Source organism: Vulpes vulpes, chromosome 6, assembly GCF_048418805.1.
Source record: "Vulpes vulpes isolate BD-2025 chromosome 6, VulVul3, whole genome shotgun sequence".
Lineage (NCBI taxonomy): Eukaryota > Metazoa > Chordata > Mammalia > Carnivora > Canidae > Vulpes > Vulpes vulpes.
In genome coordinates this window covers 126,400,291-126,420,532 of record NC_132785.1, presented here as the reverse complement: position 1 = coordinate 126,420,532, position 20,242 = coordinate 126,400,291, and the positions used below count along the sequence as shown (strand labels likewise).

The window sequence follows — 20,242 nt, the reverse complement described above, 5'->3', positions numbered from 1 at the left end:
GTGGCAGCGATCCCACAGATGCATGTGGCAGGGTACGACGGAGGGAGCATTGGGTGGGACAGCAGGACACAAACTACACCTGCTCTAGGGCCCCAGGCAGATCAGTCACCTTTCAGGGCCTCAGTCCCCTGATCATTCACATGAGGGACTGGATGCACAGGCCACTGGAGCACGTCCAGCACTGAGTCCCCAGAACTATTCTAAACCTCGTCTGAATCTCGGTGTCTTCATTTCTACTCTGCTAACGAAGATTAAATAAAGCAATGAACAGGAAAGGTTCTTGAAAAGTAGAACACTTCACTTGCCAGAGAAGCTTGTCAGGGAGGTGTGACGCTGAGCACTTTGCTTTATTAATCCTACCAATGGCCATTTGCTCTGAGGCTGGCTGACCCCTGCGCAGGGGCCCAGAGCACCAGTCCTTAACTAAGGAAGCACACTCACTGGTATGGCAGAAAGGCCCCACACAGACCGCACTGCAAGTACTGGCTGTGCGTGTCAACATCTGCAGGAGTCACACTGCTCCCCACCACAAAACCAGAGTTAGCCCTGTGGCATCATTCTCACTAACTTATACAGTCATGGGGTCTTCTCAGCCAAGAGGGGAATTATATTCCATATGACCCTGGGTGTGCATCCTCCAAGCAATGGCCATAATCTGACACTCATTTCCTAGCCTGCAGCTCTCTCCAATCAACTTCCAGTGAATTCCACTTCCATTTCATCAGTCTGGATCTAGCTAATAACAGAGTTCAGGATTTAAAAATAAAATAAAAATATCCCATCATCCAGGCCTGGAATCAAGGCATTTGTTTTTTACACATGCCACTAAAATCTTTCCATATTAACAACAGGCACTCAGGTCTGCTGGGCTCTACCCTGAGTGTCCACGCATGCAGCACCCCTGTGGAAACTTCTCAAAGCCACAGGTCTTGAAGTCACCTATTAGACAGTGGCCCGATACACCTTCTCCCTTTGCCGGAGCCTCAAGGAGTTTATAAACTGTTGCTCCTCACAAAACACTTCACCTCTTGTTCGTAACACCCCGCCTCTACTCCCACCCAATCTCCATCTTTTTCTAACATTGAGCTCACCGACAGGAAATGTGCCCTTGATCAAGATTCTGTCCAAACTGATTCAGAAGGGATACACCGGGGAGCCCTGCAAGGGGCCTACAGAGGGACAGACCCCCTGCCCTGCCCCCCACCCATCTGTGTCTATCACTGCAGGTATGTTCCCTGGGAAACCCTTGTGTGGCTGCCCAAGTCCAGCACGTCTGCAGGGCGAGGCTGGAGAGGTGGACTGCAGGGGGCAGTTTAAAGGGCTGGGCGAGTGGGGGAGGGGTCTGCAGAGCTCATCTCTGCAGCCCCAGGCTGAGTGTGCCCAACTCATGTTTATTTTCCTGCAGACTTCAGACTTGGTCAAAGCTCTCTGAACACTTTTAATGTGGGATTCTGGAGCAAGGGGTGGTTGTTGGTTTGTATGTTGTGTATGTGTTTAAGCAAAATCTCTGTTTGAGAAATGTTACATGTCATGAAAAATTAAAATATTTTAAAAGATCTCCCTCCAATCCCAGCTCCCCCAGCTGGAGGAAACTAGAGGCATACCTTAAGAGGTACTGCACGTTCAGTTCCAGGCCACTGCAATAAAGTGAATACTGCAATAAAGTAAGTAAAATGAAGTTTTGGTTTCCCAGTGTCCACACAAGTTATGTTTACACTCTACTGTAGTCCAGCAAGTGTCCAGGAGCACTGTGTCAAGAAGAACAACGTATATATCTTAATTAAAAATATTTTCATGCTAAAAAATGCTAACCATTATCTCAGTTTTCAGCGACTTATAATCACAGATCATGATCGCAGATCACCATAACAAATGTAATAATGAAAGTTTGAAATATTGTGATAATTACCAAAACGTGAAGCTCTTAAAAAAAATGGCACCAAAAAAAAAAAAAAAAAAATGGCACCAACAGACTTGTTGGATGCAAAGTGGCCATAACCATTCAATTTGGAAAAACAACCTGCAGTATCTGGGAACCGCAACAAGATGAGTGTGCCTGTACTGGGTACTAGGTACTCCCTTTCACGTACCTTCTTTCCCAACCATCCCTTGCACATTCAAGTATGTGTGTGCATCCCAGCCACTTTTCTTCCCTCACAGGGGCACATACTATACATCCTGATCCATACCTGAGGTGCACAGATGGGTTTTGGGAATCTATATAACCCCTGAAACTATATGTAATGTTGTAGTTTGAGCATTCTTAGGGGATTATATTAATAACTTCCATAATTTCTCAGAGGTGCTTCTGATCTCCAAGAAGAGACCTTCCCACCACAAAAAAACATACAAATTATCCCAGTCGAGGGCCTGCTCCTGAAGCACTGTCATGGCATCCTCGCCCTGATAAGAGATCACTGAGCCCACACATGAGGAGTTTTCAGGAGGCAGCATCTCCACTGTGCTCTTGCTAGTAACAGAGAAATCTGGAGCAATTTGCAGGGTATTTGGAAGCTTCCAGTATCAATGCAAATGTAATATAGAGCACTGCATAAATCTGGGAATTCTGTTTGGCCAGGAACCCTGAAGTCTATTTGCTAAACACAAGAATGTAATAGATGTCTATGAGTCACTTTCTAGATCTCAGTTCCCTGGGACTCTGGAGCCACACTGTCTTACCCCACAGCCTCAAGCCACACATGACAAGGAGAGCTCTTGAAATGTAGCTACTCCTAACAGAGAAATGATATTGACATAAAAGACATACTAGACTTCAAAGACAGTACAAAAGAGTCAGACAATATAGCTTATCAATAATTGTTCCATTAATTACATGTCAAAATTATACTATTTTGGATATAGTTAACTACATTATTAAAATTAATTTTATCTGTTTTTACTTTTCTTAAGAGGGCTACTACTAAATATTTACAATTCCACACATGGCTAGCATGTGTGGCTTGTGCTATGTCTCTGTTGGACAGCACTGGCCTATGTTTCTCCATCAGTGAGTACTCAAGTCCCACCTTATGAAATGTTCTATTCTTTGCAATCAGAAGCAAAGCTTTCAGATGGAATTTTCTAAGTCAGGCATTATAACTGGCACACAAAAAAGCAGTTCACCAAAAAATACCAGGGAAAATACATTAAGTCAGATGAATTTACTTATGAGGTCTAAGTTCATGGTGAAATCTGTTTGGTAATACATGTAGTTAAAATTGAAAATATCACATCCAGGATATACCTCTAATACAATCTCTTTTTAAAGGCACTTATTGAGCTCCTACTGTGTGCCGGGGTCTTCACATTTATCATCATGATTTCCATTAAACACGAGAGGACTGAGGCTAGTGGCTCAAGACTACTCACTCAGCAAGTGCAGGCCTCCTTGAACCCAGGTCTGCATACTACAGCGCGCTTGGCCTCATCATTCCTTTGGCTGACATTCTGCCTTTTTAATGTTTGCATCACACTTTACAGTTTACAAAGTACTTTCAGATATATTATAACCTTCAATTATCCAAACTATTCTGTGAATTAGACATGGAGGTTATGAATCACCATACTCACAGGAGGGTATTACAAGCTCCCAGGGGGAAGAACTTGCCCTATGTCTCACAGTTAAGTAGAGTATAATCTTACACCAGGAGTTCTGAAAAAAAGTTCAGTTTATCTTTTCAAAAGTTTCCTCTCTGCTCTATTAAACATAACTTTTTCCTTTTAATTAATACTGACTGCTTTCCTGGTCTCCTTTCCAGAAGGAGAGCCTTTGTTGTCAATAATTATGTTCATATTCAATGATAATGTAACTATTTGTAGATACATATTACTGTATATTATACATTCTTACAATATTAATGTAGTAATAATACCCTGACCTTATAGCATGCTATTATATTATTATATCCACTATTTTGTTTGCATGGGACCTCCTATGGTATCATACCTATTTGAAAGAGGAAGAAACTGAGGCATAAAACGACTTATGGATGAAATAAAAACACAGTTAGAAAAGGTAATGAAGAGTGAACGGAGAAGCATCGAGCAGAGAAATCTTTCCTCTTGGTCCTTAATGTCTCAGGGAAGGCATCTGGCCACACTTTGGTGCAGACTAGGGAAATGGAAAAGCAAAAGGACAAGAAGATCCATAAAAAGCCTTAATTTCTTGGGAGTGAATTGTATTCATTGTGTGGGAGTCAGGTTTTGTTTTGTTTTATTGTTTTGCTGTTTGTCTAGGAGAATTTTCTGAAGAGCTCATGAGCGGCCACCCTCTACTCTCTCTGTGCCCTAATGCCTGAAGTCAAACCGTGGGGAAAACAATGAGAAACAGAAGCAATGTGAATCCAAGAGGAGCAGGTGTACCCGAGTGCAGCCCAGATGGAGGCCAGTCTAGCCAAGAGGGGGAGGATGTGGGCAGAGGAGTAACCATCCAGTGGATTATGACCAAGGAGTAAGGAGTTCTGAAGAGAAAAAAGTAATTTTCAAAGTGCTCAAAAACAAGCAGGACAGAGAAAGCAGAGAAACCAACAGAGCTTATGAGAGTCCGTAGTGGGGAGCAAAGTGCCTGCAACATGACCACTGTGTCCTGAGGCATCCAGCATGTTGTCGAAGCGCCAGAGCAAGTGTGCACAGGGGCAGAAGCCAGCAAGGTCCAGAGCGAGGCCACAGGGTCGGCTGCACCGCCACAGAGAAGAGATGGGCTAAGATGCCAGCAGAGTCCAGGCAAGGAAACCACTGACCTCAGTGTGGGGCACGGGTCACACCACAGCTGTTTCTTTGGAACTTTCTTATGTGGGGTTTACTGGACACGTCAGCAGCTATTCTTTTACTTGCACTGTGCACCCAAGTTACTCATTTTATTTCAAGTTCCACCTTATGAAGCCTAACAAGCATTGTTGTAATTAGAATATGACTGAACTTCATCTAAACCAACAGTGGGAAAGTCAGAAAATCTGCAATTACGGGGTAGGCGAGGAACCTTGTTTAAACAGTGTTTATAATCTGCGAGTTCTCCAAAAAGCTGGACTGTTCTTCACCGTCTGTTTTCCCTTCATGTCTCATGCTTAGTTGGTGTCCTAGTTAAGAACAGTTAAGAACTACTTTCTTCTCTAGACTGTGCAGGGGCCAGATTCTTGATATATTCAAAAGAACTCAAAGGAAGTCATAAAAGTAACAAGAACCTAAAACCTGTCAGTGAATTTCTAATCCTTGTGGGTAAACACAGACATATTCTTTCTTGACAGCATCTCTCTCTCTCTCTCTCTCTCTCTCTCTCTCTCTCTCTCACACACACACACACACACACACGCACACTGAAATCCCAAGGCACACAGGACCTGAAGTTGTACTTGAGACCATCCCAGACAGCTTCTCACCCAAGCTGTGGCCTCTGTGAGTGCTTAAGGATCTCAGTGGAAGTCTGAGTATTATTTGAGCTTTTTGTTATGAGCTACCATGACTTTTTCAATTACTAAAACTAGATTATTAAAAGGAAAAATGTTTATTAAAGGGGCAAAGGGGCAAAGGGGCAGGTGACGTGTGAACAGGTCACAGCCCTGCTTGCCATGTTTACAGAAGTGACTTAAGACTCAGCCCTGGGGGTCACAACCACATAGGCATTAAAGGGGCGCTGTGCCCACTGGCCTCTGTCCCTTGCCTCTTCCCTTTGATATGCCAGGTCAGGGTGTCTGCAGCCCAGCAAAGCGGGCAAGGTCTGCCCAGAGAACAGCTTTTTAGGTCAGTTTGTCTGAAACCTGCCATGTTAGCTTTGCCCATGCTTAGCAATTCTCTTCACTTGCCACAACTTCTTCAATTTCTGGTTTCTTCTGCTAACTGTACAGGGCATGCTCAGTGTGGTGCTTTATTAAATGGACAGGGCTGGTCGCCAGTATCTCTGGCTCCCTTGGCAGATGTCCGGGATCCAGGATTCAGCTCTCCATCCGCAGGCATCCTGTCAAGGGCTGATTTCTGCACAGCCTTTCCTGGTCTATGCTTTCCCCTTGCTGGGCCAGGGAAGAAAGGCAACAGAATCGGATCAGTAGAGGTGAGTTCTAGTCCTGGCTCTTCTATTAACTTCCATGGTGACCATGACCAAGTTCTGGCCCTTTCTAGGTTTGTTCTCTCATCTGTAAAAGGGAAGTAATTTCTAACTAGCTGTGTGTGGTGCTAATTAATATGTTGTAAATACAGCTCTGGGCACTTCATAGCTGAATCAACAGAAACTATCCCCACTGTATGCTAAGGTCTAGCTCTGAATGAATAAAAAGAGAAACTATATATCGCCTGGACAGAGAGGGTGTTCAGTATCACCTCTCTTTCCTACTGGAAATGCCTCAAGGACCCTGACAAATGTGCTACAGGGAAGTGAGAAGTAAACACCATGTCCAAACAAGTGTCTCCTGGAGCACTAAACCAGGGGTTACTTAGGGAGTTCTGCTGGTTCTCACACTGCCTATTATTCCTCAAAGAGTTCACCCCAGGCCTTCACCAGGCTGTCCCTCGGATGTGGTCTTGAGTATCCCTGACAGCCTCCTTTCTTTCTTCTAAAGGTACCTGATTACTCAGCTCAGGCTCATGTAACAAAACACCAGACTGGGAGGCTTAGGAGCAGAAATATACTTTCTCACAGCTCTAGAGGCTGGAAGTCCAAGGTCAAAGTGCTGGCAGGGCTGATTTCTCCTGAGACCTCTCTCCTTGGCATGCCACCTCGTTCCCGTGTCCTCTGCCCTCTTCTCTGTGTGCGAGCACTCCTGGCATCTCTTCTTCTAAGGATCCCAATCCTATTGGATCAGGGCCCCACCCGTATCACCTCATTTAACCTTAACTACCTACTTATCTCCAAATACAGTCACACTGGGGGTTAGGAGCTTGAACCTATGAATTTGAAGGGACACAATTCAGTCCATAACAGGATCCTATACCATGGTCCTTGGTTAAACATCCAGATGGAATACAAAATTGCGAATGTGGTCTGGGGATTCTGAAGATGGAAAGGATGGTCACCTCTCTGGAGGGATAAGTGATACAAGTTTTAATCTGCTTTTTATTTACCTTGCATATCTTGTATATTATTTGGGATTCTCTATGTTGTGACAGACACTAATGAGGAAAAATGGAATTTATTAGTTCAGATAATGCAAAAAAAAAAAAAAAAGGCTCCCGAATAAGCCTGGCTTCAGCAGAGCTGAGTGCCTGAAGCACAAGTGCAAGGACACCTTGAGACCTCCACTTCTTTGGCCATTACTGGCCTCTGCCTCCCGCTCTATTGGCTTCATTCTCAGACACTTTTTCCCCACATGCTGGCTGCCGGGGACTCGAGGCCTTCTTGGTCCCGACAGCTCTTGATCCCAGAAAACCAAACCAAACCAAACCAAACCCAGCATCTTTCCTAACAGTCCTAGGCTGAGTGCCATGGAGAACTCTTGGGTAACAGACCTATTCTCACACCAATGCCCATGGCCAGAAGACTCAGTCGTGATCACGTGCCTCACCAAAGCAGGGGTGAGGGGCTAGGCACACACATCACATGGCCAGTCAGACTGTGGGGGGGTGCAATGTTGGCTCCCCTCCCCTGAGCCCCTCCTTTCTAAACAGGCTGCTGGCAAAACACAGTTTCTCTGTAGGAGGAACAGTGCACTATTCCAACAGTAGTGATCTAAGACATTATCCGACCGCCTCTCTCTTAAGTTTTAGATCTTTGTGCAACATCTTACCCTATTAGAATGATTTCAAACTCATATCTGTCTCTTTGGTCAACTGCTAAAAAACAAAGGACTTATTTGAAGTAGGTAAAGAATGCCCTCAACTCTCCTTCCATCAGTAGGAACTGCACTGGTATGCAAACCTGCAGTAAGTTTCTCTTCCTGACAGTCTTTAAAAAGAGGAAACATCAAGAGTAATTACATCAAGAGTGTGATACATTAGAAATTCCTTTAAAAAACACACACGCAGATGGGCACATCTGAGGGAATGAGCAGTGTTAAAAAAAATATCCCAACAACAATAACAACAAAACCAACACATGCATGCTGTTGAATGAAATTTACCATTTTGGAACTGTCCAAAAAATTTCTTGCTGCCAGGGACATGTCAGGAAAACACAAAATAAACTGTCTTAGCAGTCCAACTTGGGGTGCAACAGAGTGAATGAGAGAAACATGGTTCCTGATTTTCCAACTGAGTGATTTCATTAAACTCCAAAAATATAAACACTAGTAAAAACACAATTCAGAAGGAAAATTCAAGGAGCAAAGTATCATGTTTTAAAGAAGTTTCACTGTATGTCAGTTGGATCTCAAATAAAACTGAAAGAAAAAAAAAACAACACGAAGTTGTAACATACCAGTTACGGAACCCAGAGACACAGAAGGCAAAATCCACTCATTCAACAACTGTTAATTGCCCTTCAAATAGCTGGTAGATGCTGTGCTAATAAGGTACTTGGACAGAAATGATTTGGTAAATAACAATTAAAAACTATGAGTTTCATCCAGTATTTCTGCAACTATAATCACACTTCTCCTCATCATGATCCCATTTTATAGGTAGGGCAAGTGAGACCCCAAAGAAAAATTAATAGCCAATAAGAGCAGGAGCCTAAATTCATACTCATATGAGACTTCTTTTAACTTCTTCTACTTAGGGATTTTGCCCTGAAGACTCTCTCTTTCCTCCCATTTCTAATTCCCAGGCTCTGAATCTCTGCTATATCAGGATTTTCCAGAGTGTCAACTAAAAATCAAGTGTTAGGCAATAAACATTCCTTCACTAAATATATGTGGGAAAGTCAGGGGTGAAACTCCCACCCACCTCACCCTCACCCTACAGGACTTCTCAGAGCCTTTGTGCTACTGTGTGCTGGGCTTTTTCCAGGGGAGCTGGCACATGGTTTTTCTCAACCAACCAACCACGGGACTTTTTTTCTGTTCCCCATGAAGCCTCTTGTATGATTAAGATGGCGGTTAAGGGCAGCCCGGGTGGCTCAGCGGATTAGCGCCGCCTTCAGCCCAGGGTGTGATCCTGGAGACCCGGGATCGAGTCCCACGTCAGGCTCCCTGATGAAGCCTGCTCCTCCCTCTGCCTGTGTCTGTGCTCTCTCTCTGCGTGTCTCTCCTAAATAAATAAATAAAATCTTAAAAAAATAATAAATAAAAAGATGGCAGTTAAAAGCACAGGTCCCTAGGGATCCCTGGGTGGCACAGCGGTTTAGCGCCTGCCTTTGGCCCAGGGCGTGATCCTGGAGACCCAGGATCGAATCCCACGTCAGGCTCCCGGTGCATGGAGCCTGCTTCTTCCTCTGCCTATGTCTCCGCCTCTCTCTCTCTCTCTGTGTGTGACTATCATAAATAAATAACAGTTAAAAAAAAAAAAAAAGCACAGGTCCCAGAGCCCGATGATCTCAGGTTCAGATGCCAGCTCTATGTAGGATGCTGCTTATGTGATGCAGCTGGTGTATGCCTTGGTTTTTGTTATCTGTGAAACAGCGGCCACGTCCCAGGATCCTTGCAAGGACAATGGTACATGCGTTTATGCATATGAAGTGTCGAGCAGGTTGTAATGTTCAGTTAAGGCTCAATAGATGTGACATGTTCATTTTGTCCACAAAACAGTATATAAGAAAAGTATCACTAGAGTACCTGACGGATTTTCCTTGTTTTATGAAATCAGGGCTGGAGGCAGCTATGAAATGACAAAATGAGCACTGGTTTTTTGGTTAGAAGATTCAGATCCAATTTCCAGCTTTGCCACCTAAGCACATGTCTGATGTTGGGAGAGCACTCTGGCCTCTCAGAATCTACTGGGTGCTTCCGAGGGGACCAGTAATGGGAACACCCAGCCCACAGGCCTGCTGCGAAAATGAGGGGCAACATCTGGGCGGCCAGCAGTACATGCGTGTGATCTTGTCTGTATCGGAATCAGGACAAGTCAGAAACATTTCATTTAAATACGTAAGGGCATTTTAAGCATCATATGCATTTTTAATAGCTCAAAGCCTCGTGTAAATCCCTACAGTTTTGAAAATCTACCACCCAGTGTTTTTAGGCCTTCCTGCTGATCTACTGCCTGGACCAATTCTGCTCATTCGAAAGCACTGCTCACTGGACTCAGTAGTTCTTTCCAAATCCTAATCACACTTTCATGCTACAAAGTGAACAGACATCAAAAAGGCAGCAACTGTCCTCTTTCCCACCATTTCCCTTTCCAGGATCTTTAACCATGATTGGTGTATGAAAGGAGGTTAAAGAAAAAGGTAATAATAATTGTGAATAAAAGGTGCAGAGAAGGCACGATGCACCCAGCTCTGCTCCAGTGGGACAGGTGGGATGCACTGGATCCAACATTCTTTCTGCCTTCAAGTAACCCTTGCTCTAGTTGAGAAAATAAGACTGAGAAAGATTAAATATCAGATTACATGTGATGGGCTGAATGCTGTTACAGGAGTTTAGAAAAATTTCTGTGGATAAAGAGGTCAGAAAAGGAAGTGTGCATGCTGAGTTTCGAAGGACTTCATGGGCAGACAAAAAGGCTTTGTGAAGAGGAAGCAAGGTGGTGTGTGCAGATCCATGGCCAAGCCGGAACGTTCCCTGAGGCAGAAGGAAGGTTCCTGGGAGCTGAGCTTTAAGAGAGCATGCAGTCAGACCATGGAGGGCTCCATACGCAGAAGACAAGAGGAGCGGGGCTGGCAATGGACAGAGTTCTAGAATAACCTGATCCCCAAAGTAGGAGAACATATTCCTCTCAGTCTCCATCAGTCTTGAAGCAAGCTGTACTGAAGTCTTCAGTCAGGGCTGAGATGAGTTGATCCTCACTTGGTTTATATCAGGGATCTGATTATCATGAACGTCCTAACCAACACCAGGAAAACAAACAACGTTATCACCTGAAGCAAAATGTGTCTACCATTGTCTACCTTGGGATCTCTACATCCCTCACTCTTCAATAAGCTGGAGAATAATAAAAGCATTCAGTCTTCACTCTACGACTTTGGAAGGGCTCCAAGTTTCTGACTATGGAAACACCCTCTCTCCAGGAAAAGGAATTTCCTCAGTAAGTACAAACACTTCTTTAAATCAGAGTCTGATGTCCTGATCATCATAAAAGATTCTAACCACACAGTCTTACCATTTCCTCATCTCCCTCAAGAGGGCTCTATCTTGACCTAATACATGGCTTCTGAACTAGTGCATCCAGTGAAAGATGGAGACCAGAGCACAACTTGTGAATGCTTGGGAGGGAGCCCTGGAGGGGATGCCAACCATCCTGCTCCTGGTTCTTTCCTGGCACCCCTGGTGTGTGGCCTACACACCAGTAGCCAAGAGCTGATCTTCGAAGATGGAGGAGCTCCAAGGTTCCATGTTTTCTCCAGGGCTCTACAAGGAAACCCAGGTTATCTTTTTCTTTTCCATCACTTGTGCTGATGAAGATAGAGGGAGGCTAGTGGCAAAGAATGCACAGCAAGATCAAACCTGGCATTCCACAGGCTCTGAACTGGCTGGAGTGAAAACATTCCCCTCACTTGTAAACAAGTCCAGAATGAATTCCTGACAGCTATGCAGTTCCCAAACCCAAGAAAGACCGTGATCCAGCAGGAGTCTAGTTCAGATTGAATGCTATAGTCTGCGCTAGCTGCATACACTGAACATACCTGGATTCACGAGTTCTAATGCATATGTAACAGCATGTTTCTGTGTCCTGTACTCTCCACCTTCCAAAGCTCCCACCCATATGGCCATCGTCTTATTCTCTCTGAACTACCTCTCTGTAAACAAAATATTATTTCTATTTTTTTGGGGGGGACTAAATCCCAGTGAAGGTAAGTGACTTATTCAATGTAACACAATTATCACTAGATCTGAGGGTTGACAGATGCCCAAGCTCAAGCTCTTCCTGCAAACTCTAACTGGGAGTGTGCATCAGAATCACCGGTAGAAAAAAAAAAAAAAAAAAAGAATCACCGGCAGAGCCACACGTGGTGCACACATTGAGGTTCCATGTCGGGATATCTGGACTCAGTGAGGCTGAGGTGCAGCCTGGGCTCGTGTTTAGATCTTGATGGGCCCTCCCAGTTGAGAACCATCACACAAAATCCTCGACTTGAGGATTTTTAGGAGCTTCTCCTGATGTCCAAGAGAACAGAACCCCCCACCCAACGAATCCTGTCATATGTGCAACAGCACCTTCTTGCTGGAAAGGTGCTCACCACTGTGTTCTTGTTTGTAATTCACCTAGGCCTCCCCACCCAATGGGAGAGCCCTCACACATCATACCTGTCCAATACAGCCCATATTAACTCAACAGACATTTATTTCTTATAGCAGGCTCTGGAAATAAAGAGATACAGCACAGAGGGCTGCAAAACAATACATACTAGGCTATGGACAGAGTATATAGGTACTGGGGGAATGTCCACACTGGGAGTGGGCTCTGGCCATGCTATCCTAATTAGACAGAAAGTACCAGAGTCTCAGTCTGTCAACTGCAAGAGACTGAATTAATCTCTCAGACCAAGGAGTCTGCATGTTGGCCAAGCCAGGGTCCACGCACACAGCTGATGAGTCACATCATGGTTGGTTCGCTGTGGCATAAACATTTCAACAACCAGGGTTATCTTCCAAAGCCTAATTCCTGGCACTCTGAGTCTGCACTCTCAAGGAGGGGGTTAGTTTAGAGGTGCTCCAGGCCTCTTTCCTGGCTCCTGTACAGTTTCTAGTCCAGGATAAGGGTCTGCTTTGCTACTTAAGGGAAGTTAAAGGAATTAATTTATTGAGTTTCTACTAGGGCACCTTGTCTGATGCTTCACGTCAGTAATGCACTTTAATCAACACCATAACTCTGGTAGGTGGGCCCCCTATTTTACAGACAGGCAACCCAGAGCACAAGGGCCGAAGGAACTTGCTCAAGGTAGCAAGACTAGTGGAGAGGCAAAGGTGCCAGCACCACTTCCTATGAATGTCACATACACCCTGAAGGTCCGCCAAGTAGTGAACTTCAGGGCAGAGAAGTCCCCAGTCATGAGGAAAAGACAAAGCTGACTTGTTATGCTGAGAAGGAGAAAAATCTCCCGTCCTTAGGTTTCACCAGCCAAAGTGTGGCTGGGAGCACACAGTATATCCGCTCCTACATCTCTGCCCCTCCACTTCTCCACGCCCTTCCCTTATTTTCATCCAGACCCTGCACTTCTCTTGGGACTCACTCAAGAGCTACCTCCTCCTGAAGGTCCCCCTCAACTCTCCATATAGCAAACCGCATCCTCCTCCTGCCCACACGCCTCATCAGGGTCCCTAAGGAATTTATTTTACTTTTCAGTGTTTACTTATCTTTGGCTACCTCACCCCATACTTCTGGTGTTGGTTCAGCACCTTTTCAGGACAGTAAATTTCTGCAGGAAGGTCTAAAGATTACATATATTTGCAGTTTCCACTACAGTTTATATTTAGTAAGTGTTTAGGCAGTGTTTTTTCAGTGAATGGTTACCCTAACTGCAAAAAAGGCCCTTCCTCCTTCCAAAAGACATACATAGAGTGTTTATTTTATTTTATTTTTTTTTTTAATTTTTATTTATTTATGATAGTCACAGAGAGAGAGAGAGAGGCAGAGACACAGGCAGAGGGAGAAGCAGGCTCCATGCACCGGGAGCCTGATGTGGGATTCGATCCCGGGTCTCCAGGATCGCGCCCTGGGCCAAAGGCAGGCCCCAAACCGCTGCGCCACCCAGGGATCCCACATAGAGTGTTTAGAACCCACACAGTTGGGAGATCCTTTTGCAAGTATCCCAAGTAGCCGGCAAGAATCCTCCAAATCCAGGTTTGTATCCTTTCCCAGGGCCCATTCCTTGGGGAAATGAGTCCAGTTAAATTCTTTCCTCTCAGTGTTATTCTGCAGTTGTTTAACATAAGAGGTTACGACCATGCTAAGCAATAAGAAATGGGGAATGGGGGGATCCCTGGGTGGCTCAGTGGTTTAGCGCCTGCCTTTGGCCCAGAGCATGATCCTGGAGTCCCGGGATCGAGTCCCGCATCGGGCTCCTTGCATGGAGCCTGCTTCTCCCTCTGCCTGTGTCTCTGCCTCTCTCTCTCTCTCTCTGTGTGTCTATCATGAATAAATAAATAAAATCTTAAAAAAAAAAAAAAAAGAAATGGGGAATGGAAATCAGGACTGTTTTAAAAAATAACATCTGAGCCAGTTAAATGTTAACCGATTAAGCTTCCACTGATTCCAAAATATAACATACAAACATTATAGCAAAATTTGGCCATTTATATACCTTCTTTCCTATATATTATCCTCAAAGTAGCCCCTTTCCTATACATGAAGTAACCAAGGCCTAGAGAAATAAAGTGACTTGCCCAAGGTCACAGTTGTTAAGTTTATATTATACAAACTGAAACCAAGCCTCTGGGTTCCAGATCCACCACACTGCCTCTCTCTGAGCAAAACTATACAGTAAATGTAACATTTATTTAATAATGGAGGATAGATTGATATTTTCAAATATGTCTGCTTTGCCATCCTTACAGCTAAATTATTTCCCAAAATAACATTTTGCTTGTGGCTAGTCAAACACCAGGCAAAACTGTCATCATTGCAATCTATCTGTCCTTCCCCTCTCCTGCTCTCCTTTTTTCTCCTGAACTCTGCCACTTCTTCCAACCAGTGCTCTGGCTACCACCTACTGAAGACCCACACGGTTGTGCATTCTAACAGATGCTGGGTGGCCACAGATAGCGTGATCATAAGCTCCTCTTAGGGATTGTGATTTAAGTAATTAAAAATCTTTTAATGCCTACTATATCAACATTGTGGGCATTTACCAATCACTCCTAACAGCTGGTAGTGATGACTGAGATATGTTCCCTGACTCCCAAGAGTGCAAACTGCAGGGCAGAATAGTGTGAAAGAAACACCGCTGTATGATTACCCTGCAGGAAGCGCCAGAGAGAGATGGGCAGGAGAGCCAAGGGAGGGAGGACAAGGGGTCAGTCTATTCCACCCTAGGTGGGGGATCCTCTATTCTCCTTCTGTTCTCCCCTTTGCCACAGACATGGAGGTGCGCAGGAGCCAGACACTACAAGAGGCTCCAGGCCTGCAGGAGAGACTCAGGAAGGTGTGGCAGCTCAAAGACAAGAGGTCAGTGCACAGGATGGCATTCCAGGCACAGAGCATCTGGAAGATGAACCGAACTGAAACTGAATAGACCTCCTCACCAGGTGACTTCAGGCAACTTACCCAACCTCTCTAAGTGTCTGCTCTCATTTCTTTCATTCATTTAACAAGTATTTATTAGACACCTACCATGGGCAAGGTACTAGGGATACAGTAACAAACAAAAGTAGATTTTTACTTTTATTTTTAAAAAATATCTTATCATGAGAGATACACAGAGAGGCAGAAGCAGACTCCCTGCAGGGGGCCTGATGTGGGACTCGATCCCAGGACCCCAGGATCATGACCTTAGCCAAAGGCATACGCCCAACCACTGAGGCACCCAGACTCCCCCAAAAATATATTTTTAAAACCCCACCTCGTAGCACTTACATTCTGCTAAAGGAAGACAAACAATAAACAGGTATAAAATTCAAATCCACAGTATATAGACAGCAGTATGTGATCTGATGAAAAAATAAAGCAGAGTCAGGGGGAAAGGGAATACCCCAAGAGAGGTCAGGGCCACAGCTGAGCAAAGAGCCAGGAAACGAGGAAGCAAACCATGTGGGCATCTGGAGGCAGAGGCTGGGGGAGGGGATGCCTGGTGTGCTCAAGAACAGTAGGAGACCAGTGTGACAGAGGGCGGGCGTGAAGGACACAGGACTCTGTTGGAGATGGAATATGGTGGCGGCAGCAGGGCCAGGCTGAGCAGGCCCTTTCAAGATTCCCCAAGAGCTGGGGCATGTGCAGGCAGGCGGGAAGCCATTGGAAGGTTCTGAGCACAGGACTAATAAAACTTGCCCTGAAATTTTAAGAAGAGAAACAAGTGAAGAACCGGGAGCAGGAAGACAAGGCAGACAGGATGCTAGGAGGCTGGTTACAAGGCCACCGCGCTGAGTTGGGTACGAGATGGTGTCAGCATGGACCAGGCTGGTGGCATGGAGATGCTGGGAAATGGTGGGACTCTGGGCATACTTTGAGGTACAGCTGACAGAACTCCCCTTGATGGCTCAGACATGGAGTGTAGGAGAAAGAAAGGAGTCAGGGATGGCTGAGCAGCCAAAAGGAAGGCCAGGCTGTGGACACGTGAGGAAGGAGTGGCTTAGGAAAGAACTCGGGAACAGTGTGAGATGTGCTAAGTTTGAGATGCCTGGTAGACTTCCAGACAGCAACGCCAACCAGGTGAAGACATGGGACCAGCTGGGGAAAGGCTGGGGTGGGAGGTATACATTTTGGGGTCATCTGTATCCCTGAGCTCCTGTCGTCATTGATGGTATGTGGCTTGGGGTAACCATGGGCTAAGCAACTAGTGGTGCATGGGCCACAACAATCCAGTCTTGTGCCTTCTCCATCCCCCATCTCCTATTGATGAGCAAGCAAGCTTGCTCACTGCAGTGTGACAGTCACTGTACCTAAACACCTGTCTCTTCAAGGGACCACAGGGCTCAGGAAATGCAAGGGGCTCGACACTGGGTGGGCTCGACATTGGATGGGCTGTCCTGGCTTCCAAACTTCAGGTCTTCCCTCATACCACTCATTTTGACTTATTTCCATAATCCAGTGAAAGAGCAAGAAAAGTTAAAACTTTTCCCAAGACTAAATGTAAATCTGAATAAAGAAAGAACTAGCTGGAGTTTGAACCTCAATTTTATTTAAAAATAAAATAAAACAGACTCGGAGTAGTGACTTCTCATTTTCATGTGACTGACACATTCCAACTGTGGATTTTAGATCTTGGAGTTGGTATGCCACATTCCTTCTAGAAATAAATCAGAATAAGTATCAGGAATTCTGAGAAACAGTGGATTCTGATTTGGGTTCCATTCTCCCTTGTGAGATCATAGAGCCAAAAATCACATTTAAAAATGTTGATTCTGGGTATGGCAGGGAATGTAGTCACCATTCTGGGTCTAGAAGGGGAAGGAAAACCACACAGTATCCCATGAAGCTGTCTCCAGGGGTGCTCAGAAGGCAGCCTCTGAGGTATGGAGTAACTAAATGTTTACTAAACTATGAATTCAGTACACTTCTCATGTAAGAAGTTTTTTTGAAAAGGTAAAAACAGAGGTGAAGTGTGTCTACCACAACAGCCAGCAGAATAGCTTGCCTGGTGCTAGAACAATACAGTCCTGAAGTCAATGGCAGGCAAAATAAATACCCTAGCTGTCTGGAAAATGCTGGCCCAACTACTCAAGCTCTCAGGATTCTGCAACTGTGTGGGTTTGGCCCCGGCAAATCATTACAATCGTCAGCACGTTCTAGAGTGAGATCATCTGCAGAGATTCCTTATGAAATGTGATCGGCGTTCTCCGGCACTCCCGCAACTGGGGTGTGCTGAGGACACTTCACATTTTTCTCAAGAGGTCAGCTGTCAGCTTTTCGACATGCTCTTCTGAAGTAGCCCACTCAACGGGCACCGTGGTACCAATATCAGGCCTGCACCAAGCTAGCTTGCTTGTTTTTCCTCCCTTATTAAATCCCCTGAAAACAAACTCTGTCAACTGCTTGCCTATTAAGGCCTTACTGTGTGTCAAACAGTTTTAGGCACAAAGGGAGACAAAGTTAAAAACCCAGGAGACCTGGAAGCTCTCAAGGAACTCTGTCCATGTTAAAATCAGACTTCTTTTTAAAATGAATGTGGCCCTTGTGCTCTCGCAGTCGGGGTGTGTGCATGGAGGAGTTTGTGCACTCATGGGCCTGTGAACACGTGTGCAGAGGCTGATGGCGCTGCCCCCGGGTCCTCTCTGCCAGTATGCTCATGTAGAAAGAACGATATAATGTATAAAGTAAGTTCAGGTCATCTCATTTAACTCTAACAGCATTCTAGACTTTCTTACAGAAAATTCATACAGAAAATTGAGACTAAAAGAAGATCAAGAAACTTGCCAAGTCCCCACAAGCCACACATGGGAGAACCTGGTTATAAACCGATAACCCTACCCTCACCCGTCCCCAGGAGGAGAGGCTGTTGGGGTGAGTGATCATGGCTATAGTTTAACCTCCCACGTTGCTTCTGGTCCACCTGCCTGAACTTGAACTACAGCTTCTGGCTCTGGATTTCTTTCCTGCCTGTACCCCCCTGCCTTTGCCTCCAACTTCCCATCTCCATAATGACAGTCTGTCGGTTTTCCCCAAGCCCATGGTTCTGAAAGTCTGGCCCCCAGACCTACAGCATCAGAATCACCTGTGGACTTGCTAGAAATGCAGAACCTCAAGCCAACCCCAGACCTACTGGATCTGAGCCTCTGGGAGTGGGGCCCGGCAATCTGGGCTTTCCTGGACATTCCAGGTGATTCTACTGAAGGCTACAGCTTGAGCACCACCCTGACCTACACTGACCAGGCTAGCTCCCTGAGAGTGCCTGTGTGGGCCCATCATGATCACTTGGCCTCCACACATGTAAATCCCAGGACTAAAGAAGAAGGCTATTTGCCCAGCACATGCAGCAGTCACAAAATGCAATCATTCCCAACAAAGTTCTTGAGGACCAGCTTAGGGAAAGCTGGAAGCATAGGTAACAGACCTCCCCTTTCTGGTCTACTTTCTGCAGCTGGCCCCACTTTCTCTGTTCAGCACTGCAGTGGCCTTCAACCTGACCCCCTTCCTACTCATCAGACCCAGTCTGTGGGCTAGGAGCTCACCAAAGTGGGAACAGGCTTGTTGATACTTATCCCTCTTGCCTAACTGGGAAAGGAGGTGAACAGCTCCACGCTCTGCTCAAAACAATTAGTTAAGGCTTACTCCATCTAGAATAAATGCTTACAATAAGATATGAACCTCACAACTGTATTACTTTCTACAATCCCCAAAACTCCTTTCTCAGATAGATCAGAAAAGCTAATTTTCAAATTGGGGTTAGAACCAGGGACTCCCAACTCCCTCTCTATGGACCTAACTACTGTAACACATCAAGCATAAAACAAATTCTTGTTAGTTATCTAATCAAGCTAAAATAAAACAGTAAGTCCTGGTCATTGTGTAAGGGCACGGGCCCATGTCACCAGAGCATATTGCCACAAGGAAAGAATGTCCTTTTCATAAGCCCGGTCCATTAGAAATCATGCAGAGACACTCTCTTAAACAAAGGATAACTTCCTAGATCCAAAGCTCCAAGTTTACAGGAAGGGCGGGGGACAATCTTTATAGCCTGCTTTTCTTCATGCAGATCTGGGGATCCTCTCATCTACTCCCTTGATTTTGCTTAAAAGGTCTCTAATTTCTTCCTAGAAATAATGAAAGGTGGTTATTCTATTATCATTTTAATGTCTATTGCAGCACCGTTCTTCGGAGGGAACAAAAAAGGTCTGTAGAGACAGAACTGAGGTCCCCACACAATCACCCCCTTGCCAATCGATATGGTATTTACACTCTGTTCTAAAATATACCGAAATTCCATTTGAGAAACGAGAGGCTGCCGGAGGTTAGGAGCAGACACACACATACACACTCTCTTCCATATGTTCCAAAAGGTGGAAATATGCACACGAATGATCAGATCACCCTCCCATTCCGCCTCCTTTATTTTCATTTCTTAGAAACTATCTCCGTTGGAACATCCCTTCCCACATTCATACCCAGAGACAGATCCGTGGAGAGGAGATGGAGGAAAGAGAAGGAATAAGATTCACAAAAGACTAATTTGGAGCATTGATAATTACAGCAGCTGAAGAGCTAACGAAAGCAGAGAAGGACCCTGTAACAAAACACCATCAGGGCACTTCCCAGGAAATTGCCCAGGCACAAGATTACTATTAACAATGAGGAAAAAAATCAGAGCCAAAATCAAATCTCAACTAAGCAGGCAGACTTGCAGAATTTTTCACCTTCACTGCTACGATTAGCATTTTTTTAAAAGAGCACTAGACTCCGTGAGTTTGACAAAGGAAGAAAAACAAAAGATAGCAAGAGACTCATGCTAGATAAACAGTTGCTATTCTGCATTCATAACTCTACACCAGCCACAGCAGCTCGAATGAGGCACAAGGTGGGGTCCTCAGCAAATTTACACACGATCAAACCAATTATCCACGCTGCACTTGTGCATGCAGTAAACACCCTCGACCTGCACCACCTCTCTGCCTCCCACCCCCAAAACCGA

General features: G+C 45.1%; 1 protein-coding gene across 5 annotated transcripts in view; it reads right to left on the bottom strand.

The window, feature by feature from the left end:
- The window catches only part of EVL (Enah/Vasp-like), a 145,874-nt gene that overhangs the window by 87,875 nt on the left and 37,757 nt on the right, over positions 1-20,242 (bottom strand). The window lies entirely within an intron of this gene.